Raw genomic sequence first — 27,172 nt, 5'->3', positions numbered from 1 at the left:
AGACGACGAAAAAAAAAAAAAGACGTAGATTTAATATCCTCGTCTGCAACAAGGCAGCGTCTTGATGCAATAATCTCAAATTAAATCATGAATAATGGAAGGGGGAAAGTCATGAAGAGGAATTAATAATTCAATAGATAAATAATTTACAAAATAATCAAATACATAAATAATGACGGCCGCCATAAATAAAGAATCCGATTAAATCTTTCCTGGCAGGCAGCTTGGTGCATGAAAGCAAAAAAAACAAAAAACAAATTACTGTATTTTCTACAATATATATGTGAGAAATAGCTTTGCGCTGAAGTCGTACATGTTATTTGACAAGTGGAAATTAAGTTTGGATGGATCACTGCGTACATTCCAAATAATTTCCACATATTGTCATGTGACACGTTATGCAGCTATGAAATGGCTCATTTAGGATTACATCTATTCCATAGATCATGTCGACGTACTGTACGCCGCCGCTTCATTAGAAGCATGCGCAGAATAATGACATTACAACACGGTGCACGTATTAGGAATTCTATCATGTTTATTTTTTTGATATACACGCTCGCGTGACGTGGGCAATCGGAGACCGTTCGTGCGCGACACCCCCAAACGTTGCTATTAAAACGTTTTGAAGATGACAATGAATTTTTTTTACAATGATCCAGAGGGATTGTCAAACGTGTATTTATGAATGAAATAAATACACCAGAGAATTCCGCAGAGTGACCAAATTGCGCCATCGTTTAGTCCTGCTTTTAGGGAGTCTAAAATTTACCCTGCTTTTTCCTCACCATACTGACGGATATGCCGAGCATCATCGTTACTTCCTTTAATCTCAGTCTACTCGCATTGAGTCCTCCGTTTGTCAAGTGTGATGAACAAAACGCAGTGTTGTCCGGTCCTTGTGATAGGAACCGATAAGGAGGAAAGATCCGGAATGCGACACCTTAATGCTCGTCCCGGGGAGCATGAATGGCTTCCCGGGGACTCTAAAAGGCAATTATCTGTGTCACAGCCACCTTGGGAGTGTTATCTATGTCCGCACACCTCTTCGCTCTCAATGCGACATGACAGCTCCCTTTTGGTTCCCCACCTACTCGCAGTTTGGACGTCCTGAAATGCTTAGGAGATGTCGGGCGATATGAATTCACGTGTCATTTCAAAACGCCATCCAGCCTTCTTTGATGCAGAGATTATGTTCGCAGTTTGCCGCGACAAACTCGCTAGAAGTGAAAATCGCTCATATAAGAGGCCATAGGAAAACGAGTATGGACGTCAAATATAACTTTGTACTGGCAGTGACTGAGTTAAATATGAAAACATACTTTTGTAAAGCGTTTCTCTCGAGCTCATGCTGTCAAGAAATGGCTACATTTCAGTTTGCTTGTATTATGTTGAAAAGAAAAAAAATAGTGGGGGCGTGAACGACGCGGCGCAATATAGCGGGTATTTCCATTTGTATAAGCGGCAGGCAAATTGATTTCTTGCCCGAGCGGCACACCCGACCGTTATTTACATTTTAAAGGCACTTTCTTCCAAGTGCACATTGTTCACGCCGCAAAGAGACTCTCGAGACTGCAAAAACGTCAAAATGGTGTCACCGCACAGTTGGAAATAAAAAGCAGCTGAAGAAAACGGCAGTGAGAGAAAAAAATCAAATAAGACGTCACTAAGCTGATTTCTGCGGACGCGTTTACGTTTAATCAAGGTGGATATGATCGATAAGAATTGAGCAATCGTGTGAAATCGATTAATTGTTGCTTGAAGCAATGGAGACAAATAAATTAGTCAGGGAATAAAATCTTAAATTTAGGACTAGGACTGGAGGAATGCTGTCAATGTCATTTTCTTCCTCTTATAAGTGTCACACGCATTGACAGAGACGATGTGGTCTTTTTGTCGGGCTGTCAAAATCATCAGCGGCTGGTTTCCGTGGAGACACATAAAAAAAAAAAATGAAGCATCATTAATTGATGCGCAGTAGCTATCAGTCTAAATATTTAGTCACCTCTCACAGACGACTTCTTCATTTTAAATGGCTTAAAAATACTTTATGTGTCCACTTGGGGCTGTTTTTAAATATTTGATCAACGTTCATGAATAATGAATTAATGACTCATGCACAATGTGTTTTTCATTTATGTCCACAACCTGACTTTATGGGACGCCATTTACTTATGCATTTCTTTGTCCACAAGACCTGAAACAAAATTTTGTCAAGCATTTATGCCTATATATTTATATTTAAGGCTTTGTTTGGGGTTATCTTTGGGCCAAATTGACTCAGTAGCACCCCCCTGGATAGTTTCTAAAATTCCACGTCTATCGAGATTTGTAAAAAAATGTTTTCTAAATTTTCTTAACCTTTCAATATTCCTTTTTAATCTTCAATTGTCAAAAATCAAAGGCCAAGAAGAGCTGCAGGGTTGTTGGATGCAGACATTAGTGGAAAACATTACAAACAAAATATTTTGAGAAATGATCCAAAATGATACTGCTGTTGCATATCAAACTTGACTTTTTAAAAAATTATTTCATATTATGTATTGGCATGGTTACACCACCAAAACATGGCAGCAATGTGCTTAAATGAGCACACGCTGACGGCATTAAGAAGACATTAGGACTGTCGTTAAAAAACAAAAACAAGCTTACTAAAAGAGTTTTGAAAATGCCGGAAAGCTGCTGGAAGATTTGATTGACGTATTTCCTAAAACAGCACTAAATAATGTTAACATAATTGATTGCCAGTTGAATAGCTTGTTATTGATTACGTTGCGTGGAATTTTGATCTTGATATCTCGTGGACATTTCAACACAGGTCTACCTCGATATTCATCATATTTCCAAAATGGAGGTGGCGTTCAAATGTACGAGCGCTGACCACGGCTGAAGTCCAGCGGGTTGAACTTTGGCTTCAGTTGTCACTTTGAGGAGAAAGAACAACCGATGGCGGCAGCTGGCAGGTGCGGCGGTTTATCACAACGCCAGAAATAATCCAAAGTGACAACTGGCAGCGGCACAAATGATTTATTAGTCTTTTTACTCGGCTTCTAACCATCCTCGGGGCGGGAATCAATTATTCACCGACGACGTGTCTTCGAATCATTAATTCTGCCAGCGGAAGAAGAGTCAAGCGAGCCCTTGGACGAGGTTTACAGGGCGAGTCCTGAGACGCCGGGTCACGTTGCCCAGGCCGGAGTGCAACAAATTATGAGGAACGTTTATTTTTTTTTTTTTTTAAGGCCATTTATAGTAATAATACTTGTCAACATTAGGAGTCACAGCAACAGCAGCTTTGCGGGACACCAGGGAGTTTGAAGCTTTAATAGCAGAGACCTCACAAGAGGCCAAGTGTGCTTGCTTCAGTTTGTTATTCAAACACAAAAATAATTTAACTGTGTATATTTAAACACCAAAATATAGCACCGAGCCATCTTTCGTCGAACACAAGTCGGGAAATGCTAAATGCTAATGCTAACAGATGGCCAATGAAAGTTAGCATATGATATAGAAATTGCAAACATTTTGCGGCGTGACATCACACTACAATGTCATGAAAACGTCAACGTTACTCCACGCCACAATGTTAATGGTGCACCTGGAGCAGCCCGCGTTTCACCGCTAGCACTTTCTCCATTTGTTAGCAATTAGGCCTGTCACAATATTAGGAACAGCCCATTGACAATCGGCGATGAGTGAGATTGACGACGTGAAAGGTGGGGCGCGGCCGACTCATTCTTCTTGCTTTGCCTGGGAAAGGCTTCAAGTTTTATGTATAATTAATTTGGTTGTGTTTTGGAAAGTTGCATTTTATCTGCCATAATTCCAAGCCTCTCATCTTTATGAATACAAAGCATATATAATGCGCCGCCCGCCTGTTATTAATTATGGAAATAACACAACAAAAGCACATCCTAAATCCATTACGCTGGTAAGCAAGACTTGTCTCAATAAATCAGCATCTACAATCAAAATTGAAATCATTTTTTATGCATAATGTATGTGCTTGTTGCCCGCAACATCTGTTCATTATGCAGAGTAATGCATTCTTGTAGTTTTTTAAAAACTTGCGTCCTATAAAATAATCATAATGACTGCTTCATTACGGCTCGCGGGAAGACACCAGTACATTTTACAATACGCCGCGTGATTTACGCCTTCATTTACTTCTTTTATGGGCCGCGCCGTCGCAGGTTTGAAGGGAGAAACGTGTTTGTCGGTTGCTGTTTTTTTTTTTTTTTTTAATGTTTTAATACGTGCAAAGTAAATGAAGCACACGTGTGAAATGGCTGTGAAAGCTATGCGGACCTTGAGTTCACCATTCCGTCGTCCATCACAGATAAAATAAAAAAATTAAATGAAATAAATGCATTCGGGAAAAATCTTTTCACTTTAAACACCATCCGATCCAATTGTTCATTTAACCTTCACACGTCTAACATAATGGTGTCCAAAGTACGGCCCGGGTGCCATTTGCGGCCGCTGTGCATTTTTTTGCAGCCTAAAAATAACATTTGACACGGTCGGAAAAAAGCATCTCTAGAGTGTTGGTGTTGGGGAAAAAAAAAAAAAAAAACATGGGGGGGTGTTGCGACACCTAACCCCTTTCCTGACAACTACTGTACTATGAGAAATAAGAAATTGCTTTATTTCTCTGGTATGTGTGCTCCCTCTAGTGGTATGAAAAAAAATCAGAGAAATTAATGTTGAAACTGCTGCTGTTGCCGTAAACTTTTTAACTGTTTATTTATTTAGGAGCAATATTTATTTTACGTGCAGAAACCGACTGACTAGCTAAACACAATTTTTATTTTCCAATATTTAAGCACAGTGTTGACGCTCAATCTGCTACAGTGACTTTAAAAAGACATACTTTTTCATTTCGCGCCCTTGTAATTGTAGCTTATGTAACTTTATAAAACTAATGGTGGGGCTGATTGCGTGTTTTGAAGTCACATAAATGATTTAGCATATCTGATGGTCTATTTTTGAGTAAAAAGTTGGCCGTGCACAAATTGGTATCGTGTGATCCGGTCCGACGCTGGCAGGCGACCATGTGGCTGGAAAGGGATGATGGGTTTGCAGTAAGCGGCAGCTGAGCCGGGTGGGGAGGAGGGGGAGGGGTGGCCCGACGAGGGACGAATGTTGTCGGGGGCGGTCGGGGATCAGCGAGAAACAACAGCGCTGCTCCTGTGCGTCTGCTCCCTGACACTTTCCCCTAATCTGATAACCGACGAGGACAGGTTGCTCCATTTGCTACCTGGCAGCCCACCTGCCCGACCGGCGCCATCAGATCGGGGCGGATAAGGCCTCGGCCCGGGTTTGGCAAGCGTCGGGGCCCGCAGCCTCGCGAGGATGCTTAAAGGGTGATTAATCATTGTTTAGGCGGCGGGATGCGGCGACGGGAGGGGAAGCTGCGTCGCGCACCTCTGAAGCAATTAATCCCCGTGATCTCCACCAGGTTTGTCTTGTAGATAAGTCGGCCTACCAAATTGTTCCCAATTCATCAAGCGCGCTCGAAAAGGACTACGTTTATTCCCTGTTGTTTTTTTTCCAACTAAAAAAAAAAAGCACCAACTTTGGTATAAAATCAGATTAAAAGGGAAATCTACTTTTTCCTTGACACGCCTCTACTACCAAACTGGGGAGGGAACTCAGATGATGTAACTAAATATTTAATCATCTTTAACAGCTTGATGTGAAACAATCATTTGTCATATTTTAAAACTTGGCTTGCTTCGCCCGCTAATAAATTTTGTTGACCTAGTAAACGACCCATCATAACATTTCGAATCTGTTTACCCATTTTATCGAGACCAATAATTTATGACATTTGTAATATTTTCATTTATGACATTTCAAGACTGGGAGCTTGTTTTCTCAAAGTTGACTAATAGCGGTCATGAAAACATGATTTTTTCATTTTTTTGGTGGCGGGGGTTTCAAGGAGAATTTTTTTTGGGGTGGTGGGGGTTGCAAGGAGAATTTTTTTTGGGTGTTGGGGGTTGCAAGGTGTATTTTTTTTTTGGGTTGCAAGGTGAATTGCAGGAGGATAAAACCACCTGCGATGTAATTACTAATCCGGATGATCTTCACCAAGTTTGTCCTGTTGATAAATCGTCTTCCCAAATGGTTCCAAATTCATCAAGCGACTTCTCTCGCACCCGCCCTCGCGTAAAACACACAATTTATTCCCCATCGTTTACGGTGGAGTATTTTTTCCATAAAAAAAGCCGCGACTTTGCCACATCGGAGGGTGCGTTATATTAGCTCCCTATAAGATAAGTACCCCAGATTACGACGGGAATCTGCTTTTATTGCTCGCATCTGGCCCAGTCACAATTCATTTTCGCGTTTGCTGTGGCAAATTTTGAGCGATGCTGGCATAAATCACGCCGCTAATCAGAAACATAAGTGACAAGAAGCCGTCGCATCCCCCGACCCCGCCCCTCCCCTGCCCAACAAAAAAAAAGTAACATATGGCCGGGAAAAGAAAAGCTTTTATTTGCAAGGTATATAACCTGAGCGTTAAAAAAAACATATTACTCGCCCTCATTTGCATTTTTCCGTCATCGTGACTTTCGCATGCTCGACTTCAATAATGGACGAGAAAAACATTTGTGCCTCGTTATAGATTTGATTCTCAACCCGAGTGCAGTTAGGGAAAATGATTTTTTGTTTCTGCAAGGTGAATGACGGCGCAAGGGTATTTGCTAAAACAACAACAAAAATATTCAATCATTTTGTACAGTTTGATCTTTTCTTTTTAGGCAAAGTCCAACATAGTCTTTGTATTCCCTTTTTGTCGCAAGCCCAATGACGGGGGCGAATATCTTTGCTGAAAGTTCACGCTTCGCCTCTAATAAAGCGTACTGGCAGGCGAACCTGACGCTGATGCGACAAGACGAATCCCAGTTATTACGAGTTCTCTGCGGAAAACTCCCGCCTCTCGCTTCCAAATCATATTTGGAGAGGAGGGAGAATGAGGTGGGCCGAGAGAGAAGGGGGGGGGGGGGGGGGGGGGGACGCGCATTCTTGCCAATGATAGTAAAATGGCTGCGGTTTTAATTGCGTCATTACATAGCCAATATCAGCCGCCTGCCTGCCAATATCAATATTGCCGTACCGCGGGCGGAATACAGATGACCCCGGGTGTATGCGGGGCACCCCCACGGCACCGGGTGGGTGGTTGAGAAGGGGGGGGGTTCGCTTGGCGACTTGTTTTTCTAATGTCCCGCCCCAGAGTCCCCACCCTTGTTTGGAGTTTCATGGCGGGATGGTGCCACACAGGAATTGATGGGCCTTGAGGGAAACATCTGTGTGTTGTGGTCACTCAGGAACGGGCTCAGCAAGAAAACAAGCCGATTGAAAATAAATACAATTACGTATTAATCGAAACACCAACCTTCACGATCTTTTCTACCTTGCAGTCTTTCAGTTTGTTCTTAACTATTTTAGATCAACTTCACACCTGGCTGCTCTTCGGACCTAACCTGCATACCCCCCCCCCCCCCCTTGATGATGAGACCCCTGATTGATGGACAGGGTCCAGGACATCTCGGCGATCGACAGCTGTTGATAGCTCTGAAATGGAGAGCAGCAGTCGGAGCGTAACAATGAGCTCATTGCGCTCTTGGCTTGGGTCGCCGGTACTGGAGGGGGAAAAAAAGGGGGGGGGGTACCTTGCGAATTTCACGGGGGACCACAAATGAGTGCACATGGAAATTGAGCTGAGGAGGGAGAGCAGAACTAGTAATACAACACTGATAATTACAATAAGGACAGCAAATTGAAAACTTTTCGACTTGAATGCCCTACAAAAATGCAGATCAACTTTTGATTACGATTGAAGATTCTATGGCAGATTTTTTTTTTTTTCGGGGCCTACACTCCACGATCAAGTTGCATTTCAGCTTATTTTTCCAGGGTTAGTGTTGACAAATAAAGGACACCCAACGGCCTTGGTTGGTTATCCTACCTTGAGGGATACAACTATCAAATTGTTGTGGACACCAATTTTAATCTCACTTTTGGAGATATGGTCCAACAAAAAAGTTTTTGAACCTCGCGGGACACGAACGGGAGTCTAGTAGTCAGTCCTAAGAGCGCAAGACATGAAGGTATATTGTTCTTTTGAGGTACACGAGAAAACAATGGATTAATTTATTTTTTTTAACAAGTGCATAAGATAAAATCTGTTTTGATATGTACGAGGAGGCCAAGCGTAGCTCCGTGTCGCGAATACGTTGATATCCGCCCTCGGGGGTTTCCCAAAACAACACATTTCAAAGCGAAATTAGCATTGAGGGAGGTCAGCCGTCCCCGAGCTTAATTAAGGTGATTTCCAAATGTTTATTTTATTCCTCTTCCTTCATTTTTAAAAGCGCTTATTTGGCAGCTGTTTATTTCTTATATTAAAAAAGATAAAACTAGGCTGCAAATGATTTGGCAATGATTTTTTTTTTTGGGGAGTTTTGAGTCCTCTATTGAGGGAAATGGCGCCGTGATGGAACGCTTAATAAGCGTTAGCGTGGCGGCTGCCAGCGTTGCGCGCGCTAACGGCTCGCTGGAGTGCGCAAAGACTTGTAAACTTTCCAAGCCTCGCAAAGTTCATCACGGCGGTATCGACGATTAGACGGGGAAGGAGAACATCTTTAATTGCGTTAAAATCTGAATGCATGATATGACGGGATTAATTTGATTTTTTTTTTCTCTCTCTTCCCCTCCTTTGTACAAGTAGCAGATGGTTTATGTCTTCGCGAAGGCTCCTGTTGTAAGATGAGATTCCCTCAGCACGCCTGTGATTGGTCACCGCTAATGAAGCATGCTGGGCTGATTATTGATTTAGAAAATGAGGACAAGACGAGTATTGCGCTCGTGTGTGTGTGCGCGAGCGTTGGTAATAAATTAAAGACAAGCTTTGTTTAGGACTTGACAGAAATCCGCTTTTAAACGACATCAAATATTACATTTTCCGTTCAGGTGCTCTCCGGCCTGTCACACTCGTTTTATTGTTTATTTCCAAACAGCCACTCTTATATTTACCGCTAACAAGCAGATGGTCGACTTGACTTATTTGTGTTTCTCAATGACCGATCGGATGCATGATGGGAAAAGCAATGAGCTGCTTGTCAGTGGGGGGGAAAAAAAAGCTCATTCCCTCCATTGACTGCTGCTTTTTGTCATTTTTTTCCGGTTATTATTGGCCGCCGCAGATGTTTTCCAGCCTCCTTGCCGACAAATTAACATCCTCACGCCGACAGGCTTGGGAAATAAACGACATGTTTACGGGAGAGGTTGGGCCGGTGGCGTCGCCAGGTTCCCTACACTCGACTTTTGGTGTTTTTTAGATACGGAGCAGGTTGACGGGAGGAGTTTGAGCTTTGGCGATTCACGCATGAGCGAAGAATTTCGTGCATTATTGAAAACGTCACCTCTGCCCATCCCCATCGGAGTCGTCCCACTTGCGAGTCGGTGCTCGAAACAAGCCCCCCAGGTGGCGTTGGGCCACCTGTCGCTAATCGCCGAATGAACCCGTCACCGCGCCAGCGATGATTCGAAGCAACTCCAGGCAGGGACTGGAGACTTCATGGATTTTTTTGGCGCACTTAACAATTGATGCATTGCCACTTCCTGTTATTTACACTGGACTGATGGTGACGCGGGGTGTCCGACGGGAACCGACGGCATGTGCCAAGTCTTTAATATTGTAACGCAGACGCCACCTGCAGCCGGAGGCGGGAGGACTCCGCCCCCCCCCCGCCACTGGCTACGCGGGGGACTTATAGAAGAATATATAATGAATAAAGTCCACCGCCCCATCCCACAGGACCGCCGTGATGTTCACTTGACCTGCTTTAGCTTTCACTGCACACCGCAATACACGCATCATTACCTCCCCCAAGGCGGCCTCGGCGGAGGGGATGGCTCACAGTCGAGCCTCCGTGTTGCATCTTTCAGAAATAGAGTCATTCTTTCGCATACCACAAGAGGGAGCCCAAGTGCCACCACGCTGGACTATTAAACATTTTGATCATTCAGCGTTTAAATAACATTTACGCAATTTCACGACCCGAGCCAAAGTTTACCGAGCGCCATTGTCGTTTTAGCAAGTAAAAATGAGCGAACCTGTCGCATTAATCGAAGACGACGGCGCGTTACAGGAGTTCAGCACATATTAGCGAGGCGGCGCGGACCCGAGGCGAGCGAGCGGCTCATCTAAATGCAGACGCTGCGTTAAATCCATTAAAAATAACAAGACGGGGGAATAGACAAACAAGATTGACGTGCAGATAAAGAGCGGTAGCACGAATAATGAAAAATCCTTTTATCGACGACACATCGAGGAGCCTCTTTAGGTGACGCTTGCTTTAATCCTGTTGACTATTCTGCGCCACTATATTTGTCTACCCAAAAATGCGCGCCTTGACAAATTGCTATAGAGCCGCAATCCTATTAAAGGCGCGCTGTACTGTGCTGCGCTGTCATTAATGCACGGCGAGAGCGTTGATGTATTTTTAGAGCTTTGTTGAGACGCTTTTGTGAAGTCAATCAGGCAAAAAAAAAAAAAAACTAAATGGCAGCGAGTGAATGGCTTGACTCGTTTCAGTCAACTTAAAGCGCTAGCGATTGCTCATGTCTGAACTGACGTGGGTCGCTTGACACAAGTGTGGAACAACTTGCATGCCAAAGTTCACGTTTGATTTGAATGAACAGCTCGGCCGGGTGAGTCATGGATTAGATAAAAAGTCGAATGAGTGATTCAATTTAATTCAGGTAGGGCCTACTTAGCTTTACTAAGTAATATTCAAATTTAAGCAAAGAAAGAGAATAAAATGTGAAACATGAAATAAATGAAAAAAGAGCATATTTATTTAATTATATTTATTTATTCATTTATCTGCCTATTTATCAGCCTATTGATTGATTTATCTGCCTATTTATTGATGTATAAACATCACATTCACTTATAAAGTAATATTGAAGCGAAGAAATAAACATTTCAAATATTTCAAAGTAAAATTCTAATGTAAAAGACTCGACTCCTTACATTTTTGCCATTTTTATTTTCTGGTAGCGGCTTCAACGTGGCTCTCATCCTTACGCCATCAGATAGGTCCCTTTCTTTACACACGAGTACTTATTAACCCGAATGATTCAACAAAAGCAGAAACACGTACAGAAGATTATCATTCACATTTTTAGTCGGCGACAATTATTACACACATTGTGTACGCGACATACTCAACGGCGCCGACTGATCTCAGTTCAGATTCATCCCCTAACGCTCCGCCCAGCCGCAGGATTAGCGGCTGGGTAATAAAAGCGTGAATCCGCCGTCTATTGTGGGCCACAATGCGTCGCGGCGCGGCGAGCGTGCCAGGATGCTGCGGCCGTTTGACTGACTGCGGCACTTATTAGTATTAACCATCAGCCAGCCAGCAGATTGGCGTGCGAGCGCCGCGCTGCAAAAATGAGAAATGAAGCAATTAGAGTGCTTCACATACATTATTTAGCTCTCATTAGCTTCCCGTGACGCCAACGCCGCTAAAAACGCCTTGGCCGGGCACAGGCAATTAGTAAAAATTAGCGGCGGAGGATTTGGCCTGGGTTCAGGCCACATGGCGGCCGAGATACCAGAGACGGTGTCACGCGTGTCATTTGCACTTTTGGCCGACAAATAAAATACGGTAATACCGCTCGTATTTGCGCTACACTATTCACATATTAACCAATTCACGTTTTTTTTCTCTCTAAATACTAATCCCAGCAATTTGGAGTTGTGTTCCCTCTGAAACGTTGTAAGATGTGACAAGCTAGCGCTAAAGCCAAAGCTTGGTCTAAGAGGAAAGCAGTTTAGCAAGGTTATTTGTATTTTTTCATAATTTTGTTTGAGAGTAAACTCGTATTAATCGACTGGATGCTTCTTTTTGATTAAATGTTCTGACCATTTTCTCTGACTCGCTTTTTGTTAGGCCTAACCCCTGACTTTTCTTTCTTCAAGTTTTTTCAGTACCGAATTTTAACCGTTACGTTTATGAAGTTTCCGCAAAGCGAGCGTCTGTTGTCAAATGTAAAACAAAAGAAAGCATTTTACGTCTCTAAAAGTAGAAAATAACGCGGTGAAAGAAGCAAAAACAGGTGTTGCGTGCGTGAGCTAGCTAAGGCTAACGTGCGGCGGCGTAGCGGCGGCTAATTACACAGCCGCGCATTACGGCGCGCATGTTAATGAGCAGGTACGCCCGTTGATTTCCTCTTATAATGCTGCTCGGTGTCATTAATGATTCATTTTGGCATTTTTTACGCACCTGTGCTGCCGCTGTGTCGCCGCGCTCGCTTGCGTGGACTGACAACCATTGATTTACATTTCACATAACACTTGAGTACAACCCTAACCCGAGCATTCCACTTTTTCTCCAAACTGTTGATGTAAACTAAAAACTTTTATCAAACCCGACAGTACTGACTAGCTTCACTCATACGACGCTTTGGAATGGGTTCTTTTGACAATGTCGCCCCCTGTGGCATATCTGGCTGTCAAACAAGCGCAAACAACAAAAGTTTGTCCTTGAAATTTCACACCTGCGCCGGCTGGAGGGATGTTGTTTGTCCATCCTCCTCTTCTTTTTCTTCCAACATTGTTTGTCCTCCATTTTGCGCCGCAGCAAAATCGCAAATTGCATTTTTTGTTTTTTGTTTAACGCGTCACCTCCCCGGAGGTGCACGCTTGGCGGCAGGTGCGGAAAAGATAAAGATTAAAAAAAGAAGGCAAAGAAAGCAAAACGGAGCGCGATCTCCCACTCATCCAGGAGAATTTATGCCGGCGTGTGACTTAGCTTCTTTGCGATGTAAATGCATGCCGATGACAATATGGCGCGTAAACTTTTTCCGCAGTTAATTGTTTGGCAAATGATGATAAAAAAAGTGATAGTGCTGTGAGCGCCGGCCAGGTTTGCGGCTTCAAACAATCCGCCTCCCCGTCAGGTACCAAAAAAAAAAAAGATTACTGTACTTTTAGAGGTTTATAATGTCTCGTCCCCGAGGGGGTGCCCTCAAAAACTTTGAATAAACTACCTCTACTTTTTAAGGGTGAATAAAACTAATCAGATATTAACAGTATATTCATCAATTGCGATTTTAATTCATCATATTTGGGGAAGGTCAAATACAGACGTTAGCAGTTCGATCCCCGGTTGATGATGTCATCGGTCGGTGAAAGAAGAATCCGGGGTGAAGCGCTTTGAGTACGTCTTAAAGCGGCGTTCCCGCAAATAGAAACAAGGAGTGGCGAAGACGCACGCGGGGAGGGACGTCAACAATTAGCAGGCGTGAAGCCGACGCTGGAATTAGCATGCGGTGATGATAAATATGCATGTAAAGACGCTCCCCCGGGGGGGAGGAACATCTTTGATTGATAGCTGCGCAATTGAAGGATGTGTAAATGCGCTAGCTAGCTGGCTGGCAGCACTTGTTAAAAGTTGGAGCAACTTTATAATCCCTCACGCCACATCTGCTCGCCGCCTGTGAAACGTCATTAAATTATTACCGGCAGCTGGCCGCCGAGCCAAGCTAACGCCGCTGCGTCTTATCCGAACGCTCCCTGATTTACGCCACGTCGCTAGCTGAATAAAGGATTGTGTTACACGTCTTTAAAATAAATGCCTCGCCCCGCAGAATTCTGGAGTTTGTAGTTGATATAACGGTTGTTTGGGGTTCTGGGTTTGAATCCCAACTTCACCCGTTTAACTTTCAGAAACTAATATGGTCACTTTTTGGCCTGCGCGGTAGGCTAGTGGTTAGCACAGTTGCCACACAGTTTTGAGCAGTTATGCGAGTTTGACATTTTTATTTTGTTTTGACATTTTCCGTACAGACAGTTAATTTTAATTAGATTTTAAGAGCATTTATTCCCCCATTTTTAACTCTATTCATTTTTAAGATACTTTTACGAATGCATGCATCACCCCCTCCCCTTCTCTCCGTCTAGTTGAGATATTCTAAAGTTCTCCCGACTGCCATGTGACACGTTGAAGGCAGGCAGCCTCACTGGGAAGACTTGCAGCGCCACCTAACGTCAAGGTGGGGGAAAAAAAAAAATCAAACCTCCCCACTGCACTGCCAATAAAAGTGTTGTGTTGTTGTGTTCTAGGGGGATGGCATCCTCAGTGCTGCATTCTCCCGCGGGTCTCACTGCACAATGAGGGGGCGACCATATTAAACACCAAATAAAAAATCAGAGCGTGTGCGTGCATGCTTGGGAGTGTGCGTGTGAGCGTGTGTGTGTGTGTAACTCCCAGGGGGGATTCTTTTCATTTAGACACTGCCATCGCTTTATCTGCCTCAATTTATTTGACACTTTCATTTGATAGTCACACTGGACTTACAATATAATAAAATAATGAAAAATAATTAATATAGTGCTTTCAATTACGTTAAAATATTTTTTTTAAATTTCCTTACAGACAAGTGTCTTGAAATTAATTTCGCAACAAATTATAATTATATGAATAATAGTAAGGAGTGCAGTTTTACAACTACACTTTCTTTTTGTCATCTTCTACACATAAAATGATCATTTTAAATCCTCAGTGGGATGCCTTAAATGCTTTGAAGTAAATTTTGTCAAGGCACTTTTTACAGCATTAAACACACGCACACGCACACACTGATGTGTGTCAGTAAGCACGCGTCTTTGTCTTCCCGCCCTCCTGTTTTCTCCTGATAATTCCTAATGTCCGCATTCTTCTGTTGTGAAGTTGATCCCTCGTCTTTGTAGAAAGCCACACCGGCAGCCAGCGCCTGTGTTCTGCTGCCGGCGTAGTGGCCAGGCAATTAGTGGGATTCAAACGCGCGTGGATATAGCTCGCGGGCCTCCCGTATCTTCCGCTTTGGCCAGTACGGCTTAGGATATTCTGTCCGTATTGCTTACCATTGCTCGGTTATACTGAGGTTTGCTCGGCGTGCATATCACTCACCGAGCGCCTGTATCGCTTTGCTATCATGCGATGGCTGCTGGTATTGATTAGCTTGTATCGTTCTATGACTATAATGTCACATAATACAATGTTTAGACTTGTTCTGACTTGATATCGCTCACTATTGGCTTGTTTTGTTTTTCACAAAGAATATATGACACTATTGTTGCTCGTTTTGTTTCTTTATTTGGCCACCGTTTGTGTTCAAATACAAGTTGTTTCAAGGTTTACAAGTCACTGAGGCTAGTTTCATTGGCCTGTCTATGGTGTTTTGCATGATGTGTCATCATTAAGCTAACGGATTCTTGTAACGCAACATTATGTGGATTGGTTGAATACAAGTTATTTTTCTAGTCGATGCATTATGTTATATTTTGATGACTTAAGTGTTGAAGTGCAATCGTGCAGATGTTACAATTATTCAAGAAATAATATAAAAGAATAAAAATAGAAATAATCCATGGCCTTTATTATAATACAGTTTTGAAAAAAACTTTAAATTAATCCCTATTTCATCATCCAGACGCTTTTATGTACATTTGTCCCCTTTTCATTTGCTTTCCAAACAAACAGATGTGACATGATAACCTACATACGGTGAATGTATTATTTTTTTTTAAATAGTATTTTGGTCATTTTTTTTTGTTTTTTTCCGAGTAAACGCGCGTAAAGAGAAGAAAAACTATCGCGTCTGGAAATAATTACCCGAGGCTGCGTCTAGCAGCATATGGCGAGGTCGCGTGGCAAAGGAGGCGCTTGTCAATCATCTATCCGCAGACGTATGGAAATCAACGGCACAACTGGCGGCGACTCGTCAAGTCGCTGTCACAAGGGCAAACTTTTACAAAACAAACTTCAACAGTTATTTCCACAAGTCCTATAAGCTTATTTAGCCACGCGTAAAATAAACTGCTAGCATAACTAGCTTAGTGACAGGGCCGCTATCTTTTAAAGATAGAAGTCCCTGTTTTTTATCTGAGCTTTTTTTTTTTCTACACAATAGAGTGGAAAAGTGTGTCATACATAATATCTAAAATAAATTTGAGACTTTTCTGAGGTTTTCTACGACGTCCTGGTGGGTTGTAGTAGCGAACTATCCTCGAGTGAAAGTTAGCCACGAGGGAAATCGACAAACTCCATTTTTTTTTTGCCTGCTTTTCTCTCTTTTGCCGGAGCGTATGACAGCTGCATTTAAATATGAAATAGCTGCAAATTTGCTGCGGCGACAGCATCGCGGCGGCAAACAAAGGCGACGTTTGGAGGCGAAGAAAAAGCAAAAAACGCGTGTAAAGCAGCTCTTTGTCGCTGTTCACCGCGCCGCCGCCTTTGTTTGCACACAATGGGATGAAATATTTTTAACCGGTAATTACCTGGCGGGGATCCGACGTGCCGGGATTCGCGGGCCAGTGTGGCGCGGCAGGTTGGAAGGTACCGGCGCCGTGTGCGCGCGTGTGAACATGTGTGTGCGTGACTGGCAGAAGCTTTTCCGCAACTGTCTCTTCGACGTCCAAGACGGAGTCACCGCTTCACGCCAAGTCCATCACGGGCGAACGCGAGCGACGGATTTAGAAAGGCTCGCCGCTTCCAAATCCGGTCCCCGTCTGTTGTCGCGCCTTTCGTAAACTATTGTGGCTCGTCGCCGGTTATTTTTACCTTCTTGTGTTGTTTACCGGGCTAAAGTGGAAGGGGCTTAGAAGCGGGCTCAATTCAACTTGTACTGCACGACGGCAAAGAACACAAGCCAAAGGAAAATTAAGCAGTTCTGAAAATGGACAAATAGACGGAATTTCCTTTGAGACTATAAAATAACTTGTTTCCAGAAATGTTTTGTTTTCTTAGGTGACACACATGCTGCATTTGTTTGTATTGCAGCCACAGAAGGAAAAATACTTTTAATATTTCCTAATTTCCTGACAGATGTTTTTTGAGGACAAAAACAAGAGACGTCAAAAAGAGATAAATCCCAAACGGCGTGGCTCGTCACAAGAAAACAATTCAACATCTCAAGGTCTGCTCGCATTCACTTTTTGTGTCCAGACAACAAAGAAAAGTGTCACTTTTCAACTCGTAATGAGACTTTTATTTTACTGTTAAATGACCTTCGCTATTCAGACGAAAAAGCTGTTATTTTTTTGCTTTTTAATTCCCCATTTTTATTTTCTTTGACAATAAAAACTATTGTGGATTTACACCGGGCGATAAAGTAGCGCGTCTCATAACATGCTCCAATAATCCACCTGCTCTAATTACAATCATAAAGTGTCGGAGTCGAGCCGTAATGTATGGCACTGATTCATGTCAGTACCGACTTAACTTCCCCCCCCCCCCTTTAACTTTTGTGAGTCAGCGGTGACAACAAATCTGTAACTTCATTATTATCAGTTTTATTCTAATTAATCAAATAAAGCCAATAAAAGTAATTCAATATTTTTTTTTTTTTTAAAACATGCTCAAGCTAGATCAATATTCAATAACTTTTTTTTTTACACCAATGACAGATTTCATGAAAAAGACATTTACCAACTGGTATAGATTTCGATAAAAACTTACAAAAGTACAACTTACCGTTTCAAGGAATGTAGTTTGTGACCTCTGAGTAATTTTCTCTTCAATGAGCTGGTTCCATATAAAAGCTTGTTTTGCTTTTTTTAAGGCCAGTCCGGAAACATTTTGAAGAGGAAACATTTCTGGCTAAAGGGGGAGGAAAAAAAATAGTTATTGGCAATTTGAATGCTTTTGATAGCTTTCTAAAAGTGTGTTTTACGACTTGCAAATTTCCAGTTGACAGGAAAAATATGTACAAGGGCAAATTCAAAAGGTCTATAAATGACAATGTTCAATTTGGCATGATTTTAATTCAATACGGTGAAAAGCTGTTTAACGGCTGAATGCATGAAAATTGGATTTTCATCATTTAGACGATGCTAACGATTAAAAGCAGGATTTTTTTTAAAACTTCATCCCATGATTAACATTTGGATTATCACAACATAACAAGCAGGTAAAACGTGGCAGCAGATCATCTCACGATAACAAACAACAACCGAACGACGAAGACAACAAAACGGAATTTTAGCATATCGGAAGCTAACAAGCGGCTGATAAAATCTCACTGTTGATGCCTTGAAGATCAAAGTTGATGGCATCGTGTCACGGATTATAAATCACGCCAGAACCGGAACGTATCGATATTTTGATGTTATCTCTCGTTGAGAGGATACAAAAACGTGTTTTTTTTTTTCCCCCTCTGTTGTATGAAGCTTAAGATCTCGCACACGCTTTGTCTTACTCGTGAGAAAGAAGATGGACCTTAAGATGGCTATGGACAAAATGCTACGGCTGACCCTTTTTTGACATTTGACTAAGCGTTGGTGTGTTTGTGTGGAAATTATTAACATCTGCCGCACAGACATCAGGAAGAAGTCACGCGTGCCTTAATGGGCCCTTGTTTAGGCATTTATGGCTAAGCGTGTCATTACGCCGCGATTTACGAGCCGGTGTCTCCTCCCCGAGTTTCACCTCGCCACTATTTATTTTGGGGCTTTTTACGGCCATGGAGGCTGCCTAACGGTCCTCCCTCGCTATCCAATTAATGCTGATGATCCGGTGCATCACCACGCCTGTTTTTTAAACGCCCTTTGCTGTGACTGTAGAAATAAAAAAAAAGGGGGGGGGGGGTGCATTTATACTTTTAAATTTGCTTTCAGCATTGTTTGTTTTGTGAGGATCAAGTGGGAGTGTTTTTTTTGTATAAATGTGTCCAAAAACCAATCTCTCAAAGTGATCTTGGATGACATTGTTTATAAAAAAAAAAAAAAAAAATTGGGTGGATTCAAAATTTCAATCAAATGTTTAGGTTGGCCAATTCCACTAACTTCAAACTTCTTGTTTGCTATTTTAAGCTCATTAATAAAACAAGCATGTTTTGCCCAGAAGCAACAACTTCACTCACTTCAAGTCCTCCACCGCTGCTTGGAAGTAATAAAAACACACCCACTCAAGTCTTTAAGCGCATCAATGTCACATGACCTGGTGCGGCGCCGCGGTGAAGAGGCCCGACGTGCTCGCACGCTCTAAATATTCGATCAACTAATGACACCATTGGTCACGGTGAGGGGTGACATGCTCTCGGAAGCAGATGGGGGGGATTAAAGTGTACAAGTACTGTATTTCACAAACTCGCCACACAACCTAGAGACCCTATTCGGTTTTCCGATTGGCTAAAATTGGCGTAGGGTCCGACGGGTTAGCGCTCCACCTGTTGGATCAGCGTGGTATTTACATTTTCGACCGTTGCGTGTCAGTATTCCGTGAGCGTGTTGCGTTGTGTGTTTCGCATTCACGTCAAGCGTTATCTGTCGGCGAATGTCATCCGTCAGCTCGTCGCCGTCGTCGTCACGCTGCTTTTTATGGCGTCTGCAGCCTCTCGTTGGGCTGATTTATGCGCCTGGCGCAGATGTTGCTTACATCCCGGATTTTTTTTTTTTTTATTCAATTACCGAATCTATCTGGCTGTTTTAATTACGGCTATGAAAAGCCCCATATCCTCCTCGTCGGCGCCTCTGCCCGGATCAACGCCTTCTTGACATCACATCACACACCGGCAATCTATGAGGCTGCCTGAACTCTGCTTTTGAAATATCAGCTCATATTACATGCCTGGGAGTGGGTGTTATTTCACTGTAGGCTATATTAATACATTTATTTATCTTTTTAAGTAAAAGACCAGTTGAGACCAAGGCCTAGAATAATAATTAACTTGTGAATCCTAACAATTCTAGACAGGCATTCACCTGCACACCCCACGACTAGTTCTCGCCCATTCCTAGTTCAGAGTCAACCTAAAATGAATATTTTTGAAACAAAAGAGGAAACTGGCGTACTCAGTGGAAAATGGAGCTGGGATTCGAACGTCCAAACTCACAACAGTGAGTCGGCCCACTTGTCCACTGTGTCGCCTCCCAATCACCGCATTGCTTAATTGCTACCTCTGGGGTAGAGTGTCAATCAAACATGAGACGTCTCATTGCGTTCCTGCTCAAGGGCGCGCCTCACTTCCCGGCAAGTTTCTCGCCAAACTTTTCTCTCCGGCATTCGTCCTGCATTTCATCTCGAGTATTACTCTCAACAAGGAGGAGAAGAAGCGCTGAGTCGACGGCCAGCGATAACAAGATGCACATCCGCACTCATCTGAAGCTCCTCCGAGGACGGACTTGGCGACTCTCTAGCTCTTTTTTTTTTCCCCTCTCGCGCTCGCTCTCAGAGGTTTTTGTTGTTGTCTTTCTCTCTGGTGGATGAGCTCTGGAAGCTCATGCATTTTTATTGCCATCTGGAGAATACCAACAGGTCTTAACAAGAGAGCTCTCGCCGGGGAAACGCTTGACTCGCAGTCGACTCCTTTGACTGCCTGCTCCCAAGTGTGAGCATGTGTGCCTAAGTGTGCGCAAATGTGTGTGTACATTAGCGGTGGCAATCATGAAGCTAACTTGCGAGACTAGAACGATATCTGACCAAATACAGTGGGACCTTTCCTCACGAGTTTTCCAACTTTCTCCAACTTCTTCTCAAAACAAAGTAATTATATTGCCATTTGCTTCAAATCTAAACACACATTTCCAAAGGACATTGACGTTAACAACGCACTGGTCAGGTGCTACTTTCTTCTCGCTTGGGCTGAACGATTTGTTCACTGAGGCGGTAAGGCGTGAGGATGCTAAGCATCCCGTCCAGCCCCCCCCCCTTGCCTCCCATCGGGGGGGTTGCAAGGTGAGCGGGAGCCGCGCTCGTCACGGCTGCACGCCTGCGACAAACATTAGTCGCCGCTAATGACGGCATGGTGACGGCGTGCAAGTCCCGGCGCCATATGGCAAATTGCCACAACAATATCCTGCCGGTTATTAATCAGGATTTTTCTTTTTTTGCGCCGTGATAATTGGAATAATTAGGAGAGGAGCAGGCATAGGGACGCCATGGGGGGAAAAATAAATCCATCTTTTGATGTCTGGGAGGGGGACAAAGCAAGTGTGGTCCTCCTGGTTTGTCTCTTATTTTGTAGATCCTAATAACCTTTCAAAATAAAGTCAGAGGCACCCGTGGACATGAGACATTTGTTCCGGAAATGCCGCCAAAGTAGCATAAAAGTTTTCCTGGATCACACTGATCCATCAATTTGGAAGCAAGCCAAAAGATGGTTTTCTTATTTTCCAATTTGCTATTAATTTGGAGATACATCACAAAGGAGTCACGCAAACACGTGTTTGTGATGTGAAGGGGGGGTCGGCGCTGTCATTTCACACCGTTTATGAAGGTAAAAACGACAAAAAACATCTGCTCCTGTGACTGTCAAGCCCTCCCTGAGCGTGGCCCTTAATTGTGAGCGTCCCCACCCGGGCCAGGCTGAGGTGGAGGAGGAGGAGGAAACGATCGGAAAACCAGGTCACGACTGAAAACAGAAAGCATGAGGAATATCCTTACATGCACATTTGAATCCAGGTATAAGCAGTGGGGTGTGCACACTTGTGCAACCTGATTATTTGAATTATTTTCACTTCCACTCACGAAAAAATGTCTTGTACAGGTTATAAATCTCATTTTGGTTCGTAATTATTCATCTTGGTCTCATTTTAATTTCAGGGTGTGCAGACTTTTGATATTCACTGCATGTAAACTTGACGGTTTAGCTCACTGACCAAATTAAAGTGACTTACTTGCTCGAAGCTCTTGACCACTTGAGGAATCGACTTGCATCCTGTATTAAGTACTACAAGATGCATTTGAAGATATTTTGTGCTTTGGTTGATATTGACAACGACGTGTCCTTTGAAGAAGTCGTCACTTTTATTTCTCTTTAAACTGTTATGCAAGCACACAAAAAACACACACACACACACACAAATAGGGATGAGTTCACGCCGTGCCTGTGATTTGCACACAGCCCTCAGAGGACACACTAATGTTTCCAAATGTATTTACAACAGATGTTGCATTTTATTTTTCACGATAACAAAAACAGAAAAAAGAAGCGAAGAAAACATTTTTGCTTTTTTTTTTTTTACTTCATTAAGGCCAAGTTTGTCTTCTCACGCCTCCTTGAGGTCGCATGGCCATACGGTGAGAGAAGTGCGCCACCTAACGGCTGCATGCGTCAGTGGTTTTGATGTGTTTGGGGGAGAATGCAAACTAAAACGCCCTATAGTCTATATGCAGATTTTCTACCCCCCAAAAAAAGTTAAAAACGTACTTTTATTTTTAATTTACTAAACTCCAAGTAAAATATGGGCAGTATTTTTTTTTCTTTAAAATACAAATAATTTATCTTTAATAAGTTTGATTAAAGATATGAATAATAACAGCAGTTTTTTAAATTACATTAAATTCTATTTAATAGTATATCATGGGAATATATGTGGCCAGTATGTTATCAAATTCACTCAGTTTTTCAATATTTAAATAAAATTAGAATTAGTAGATTTTTTTTTTTCATTCATTTATCTTCCAGACGACTTACTTTATTTTGGTGAGTTTTGAATCGTGGGGGGGGTGCATCATTGATCCGGATGGGAAAGCGGGACCCCGCACTCCCTCGGTGGTGATCACTCTTCCTCCGCCTCGCTCCCTTTTCTCCTCAAACCCCCTCAAGTGCTGGCGCTGGCGGTGGAAGAGGAAGAAGATGAGTGATTTTTCAATAAAACTGACAATCGACGCTTCCTCTTCCTCCTTCGTCACGCTTTGATTGATCTGCGTGCGTTGATTGATTGGACGGCCTGCGGAACTCTTTCTCGGTGGCGTTTGTCAGCGACTTGTCACCCGTCGCGTGTTTTAATGTTAAGCGCACTTCATTAGCGACGCGCTGAGATTTATCTGCGTCTTGAAGTCAAGATATTGACGACAAAGTTTGCCATGTTGATTATTATGTGGGATCTGTGAAGACCATTAAGGCCTGCACTTGCCTTCTAACTAGCCAAAGACTGTCGTGGCATTTAGCATGAGGACATATGGTGCGAGCTGGGTTAAAAAAAAATAAAAATACAGAGCGGTAACCCCTCCGGAGTCACTTTCATCTTCATTAGGACTCGCCTCTCACTTGGTGTTGGCCACCTCGCTCGCTCAATGCAGACAAATGAGCGTCAAGTGATAGCCGCGCTACCTCCACTTGGGGTGTCTCATTCATATTCACGACGGCGGAACAAGTGACATATGGTCGCTACTCACGCTACGCACACTCTAAACGAGAGCTACCAATCCGGAATTGGATTTAACACTTCAATTCCCCACTGACCAACAAGGCCGACTCAATTACCGGAACACACACACACTCGGAACACACACACACTCACTGGTGTAATCCAATTAGACCACAATGAAGATGATGATGATTGTGGGTTTGAGTGTGTAAGAAAAAGAGCTTACTTGAAATCTATATTTTTACAAAGATTATAAAATGCTAAATCTATTGTAAGTAGGCAAGTAGATCCACACAAACAAGCAGGTTTTTTTTTCTGTTAGGGTAGTTAGACGGTTGGGTAGCTCCATATTAGGTTTTATTTGCATTAAGTATCGGTAGCTAGTATTGGTAACCTCCACAAGTACCAAAATCTTAAAGTATGACAGATAATCTGTTATCAGTACTCACTTTTCCGAGCTTCAATGACAGACATAAAAAAAAAGTATTACATAAGTTGAGACCCTGAATTTAAGTAAACTGACTTTCATAATTGGCAAGTTATTTACATTTATTTTAATGTAAACCTACCCTATCAAACGTTAACATTCGTCTAATAAATATGGCGCTTACTGTAACACCAATTAATTCATTGCTTAAAAAAAACATGGGAAAATATAATCACATACTATATTACCATTGTTATGTTGATGGAAAAATACTATTTCGTTTTCAAAATGTGTATTATGTCAGTTTGGCCATTATTGTCAGTTTGATTGACGTGCAACTGGTTAGCTGCTAGTTAGCCGCGTACGCCACTGGTAGCTAGCTGAAAAAGTTAAGCGACAAGTATCCAATAGGTAGTTAGGGCAAGTACGGTTAGTAGGTAGTAAACTATATATAAAAATGTATATAAACACAAATGTTCCAGCTACGGTATTTTTGTCGTTACAAAAAAACAACACGCCCAACCGACCCACAATGGCCGACAAACAAAGCCATCTTACCAGTGCGTCGAGTCAGGGGATTTATCCCGTGCCTGTTGCTGTAAAACAGTATCCAAAAAGGCGAGGAGGCCCCCGACCGACTCCCCCGCCGCCACCACCCGAAGGGGGACACTCCCGGGAGAGCCATTAAGCTGGAGCTTCGGTAGCATCAGCCGCTGAGGGAACGGGGGGGAACTCACGGGAGAAGCGGCCCAACGGAGGGACGGACACGCTCGCAACACCTGTCACCCCGGACACTAATGAGACACACAATTAGCAATTAGCAACGCGTCGTTCTGTCAGCGCTAATACCTACCTGGCGCACACACAGCCGCACTTTCGCCAAACCGGACGCTCGCAAAAAAATAAAATTAAAATAAAACGTCATACTACTACTATATATTCACATTAAACTAGCTGATTAGTTTATATTGTTTGGTTGAATATCTTAAATATTCGATTAATCAACATGTTCTCTTTTGTGTTTTACAGTAAAATTCAATTGGGGCTGACCCAATAAATAGCCAGAAGCAAACAAGCTTTATATCTTAGACAACTATGCAAGCAGCAGTCTTCATTTTATTTCCTAAAAATAGTCCCTAATTGCTTGTCATTCAATTTATACATAATGGAGTGAGGGGGAAATAACAACTGTTCATGCACATTATATGAATACAGTAAACTAAGAATCATGCAATCTACATTGCCTAAATTCATTAGTTTGCTGACCGGTAGCAAAATACACAGATATAAATATGATATTTTACCTGACAGGCAACATCTTAGTGCAAACATGCGTTATGTAGTTTCGAGAATGTTATCCCAACCCAACTGCAGTGTTTTCTACCTGTGCCCAATAACAAGGCAATATAAGCTAAATTAAATGCAACATTTGCTTTTACACGCATTAGCTTTTACTGTTTGAAAATCCTCCAGCTACCATCTTGCCTCAGTCATCATTTCATGCTCAAAGAAGCACATGGCCCTGATTTGCGATGACAACTGAAAGAAAAAAACATTAATAGAACATAGCGCAAAGGGAATTGTTTGCTTTGGTTAATTATTAGCATTGTTGTTGTCACTGGCTACTAATTACAAGCTGGGAAGCGAGGGAGCTCCTCCAAGGCCAACAAAGATGCCGGGCATGTCCCTGCGGTGGCGCCAGCATTGTCCCTCACCGCCACTATTAGCTTGGCGTTAGCTCCACTTGCCAGCCGCTATTAGCCTGGGTATTAGCATTGCACAAACTCAGCATTACCTGGATGACTGCTCATTTGAGATTTGGAAGCGCTAATAATAATAATTACGACAAGGCCTTCGGGTGCTACGCTGAACCTGCTAATTTATATTGAGTCGAAGTCATGTGAAAATTAATATCTGTGTAATCGTATAAGGCTAATGTAATAGAAGACAAGCTATTATCAGTAAATAAGGTCAGTAAACAGTTAGGAACTCGTAGCTGGTAGGTAGCTAGGTCAGCACAAAGTTGGTAGACAGGTCGGCCGGTCAGGAGGCAGGTATTGTCGGTCACGTCTAAGTCTCCCAGATCGTTGCTTGGTGGGTTAGTAAGACGCTCCATAGGTACTAGGGTAGAGTTAAGTAGTAGGTAGTTCAGTTGGTTGGGACTCCGACTGAACCCAAAATGGCTTCCGAGTCTGCATTGTAAGAAACTGTTTAAAGCTGGTTTATTGGATTAAGCCATGGAAATTATTTATTTTTAAGTGACATAAGTTAAATAGATAGTTCTTGTTAGCTTAGCGTCACGGTAAGCCTCAGTATTTTGACGTAGGGATAACACAAGAAAATATTTCATCTTATTTGCAGACAAACTCACCTGACTGCCTGACATGGTCCCAACAGTGGTGAGTTCAGGCATCGTGGGAATTCCCAATTTTCCAGCTCACACAGCAGAAGGGCCCAGGGAGAGAAATGCATGAGAGAAATGATGCTTGTTTGCACACACAAATGCAAGCGATGTGTTTTTAGGGCTGAGCAAGCAAAATGAATTGGACTTTTTATTGGACTCTGTGGATTATTTCGAGTTATGTTCATTTCTATTGTGAAAGGTGGCAGTTTTTATGATCCACTGGAGTCATCACATTAATTACAGTATATCCCTTCCGTACATTCGATTGTCTACATTATCGGAAGGTTCTGGACTTGTCAAGTGGGCCCAAGTACATTTTGGATAGTTTGAGGTGAACGTAGGTTTGACTTTCATACTTCCTCCCTCAACGCGTTGTTTAGCGCATCGCTCATCGGGCTCGGTTCGCTCCATTAACACGGCGGCGTCGAGGTGACTTTAGCTGCTAATGAAAAACAGATGTGTCCGTTTAATAGTCTTAATAGCGTATGTGTGTGTGCCTCATTAAAACAGGAGGTCTGATGATGATGAGAGGCACCTAATGAATGAAGACAGACGTGTTTAGCGGCTTGTTGGCTCTATCATCTCGAGGTTTAGTGAGCTATCGAATGACGGGCTGGTCACTACTTTAAAGTCAGCCGCCTTGACGGGCAGCGATGGCTCTCACGTTTCCTTCATTTGGAAAAGTGATGACTCAGCAGCAGGGAGGGGCAAGCGGTGAAGTGCCCCAACTCATTCGTTCATATGTGAGCTTCGATGGCCCACAACTGATGCAGATAAGCTAATAGTCAGTTAACAGCCAGCAGCTTAACTGAGCAAACAACAGCTAATTATAATTTTATTCATTGGCGCACACGTCACTCACCGGACTAGGCTCCGCCTTCTAAATCCACAGTCACAGGTACTACAACATGAGTATGAGTTATCCAAAACTTTGATATTGTTAAAAGGAAAAAAGACTTTTCCTCTTGCTTGATTAATCGGTGGGATAATCGATAAAAGTTTTGATGGATGCAGCCCGAAATGTGATCATTCATTTCCTCTGTAAGCTGCAGTAAAAGGTCCAACTTTTTAGCTCATTTTTATTTGTTTTTGTCATATAATCTTTTGTTTGCTTTTTATTTTAATAAAGTGCCATATGTTCATCATGACACTGCGATGGGGAGCTGCTGCAGTGAATTGTGGG

At 42.7% G+C, this 27,172-nt stretch overlaps 2 long non-coding RNA genes across 26 annotated transcripts in view; both read right to left on the bottom strand.

Moving 5' to 3' along the window:
* LOC148391689 (uncharacterized) overlaps positions 1 to 26,568 on the bottom strand; it is a 48,616-nt gene extending 22,048 nt beyond the window's left edge. For 3 of the 25 annotated variants that reach the window (XR_015860779.1, XR_015860780.1, XR_015860792.1), the window contains exons 1-5: positions 25,957 to 26,520; positions 24,144 to 24,379; positions 22,483 to 22,622; positions 21,683 to 21,827; positions 17,541 to 17,666 (exon numbers count right to left, since the gene is read on the bottom strand). This is a non-coding gene — a long non-coding RNA (uncharacterized LOC148391689). The other 22 variants (XR_015860774.1, XR_015860776.1, XR_015860782.1 and 19 more) reach the window with 17 other exon arrangements.
* On the bottom strand, positions 7,514 to 15,823 carry LOC148391690 (uncharacterized). Its single transcript, XR_015860663.1, has 3 exons — positions 15,681 to 15,823; positions 7,683 to 7,730; positions 7,514 to 7,584 (listed from the first exon to the last, which is right to left on the bottom strand). It is a non-coding gene; the product is annotated as an uncharacterized LOC148391690 (long non-coding RNA).
* Positions 26,569 to 27,172: the final 604 nt, after the last annotated feature.

Source organism: Syngnathus floridae, chromosome 10 (genome assembly GCF_059516105.1).
Source record: "Syngnathus floridae isolate MCC-2025c chromosome 10, RoL_Sflo_1.0, whole genome shotgun sequence".
NCBI classification, from domain to species: domain Eukaryota; kingdom Metazoa; phylum Chordata; class Actinopteri; order Syngnathiformes; family Syngnathidae; genus Syngnathus; species Syngnathus floridae.
Note: the sequence above shows the minus strand (reverse complement) of the source record. Positions and strands in the feature narration are given on the sequence as shown.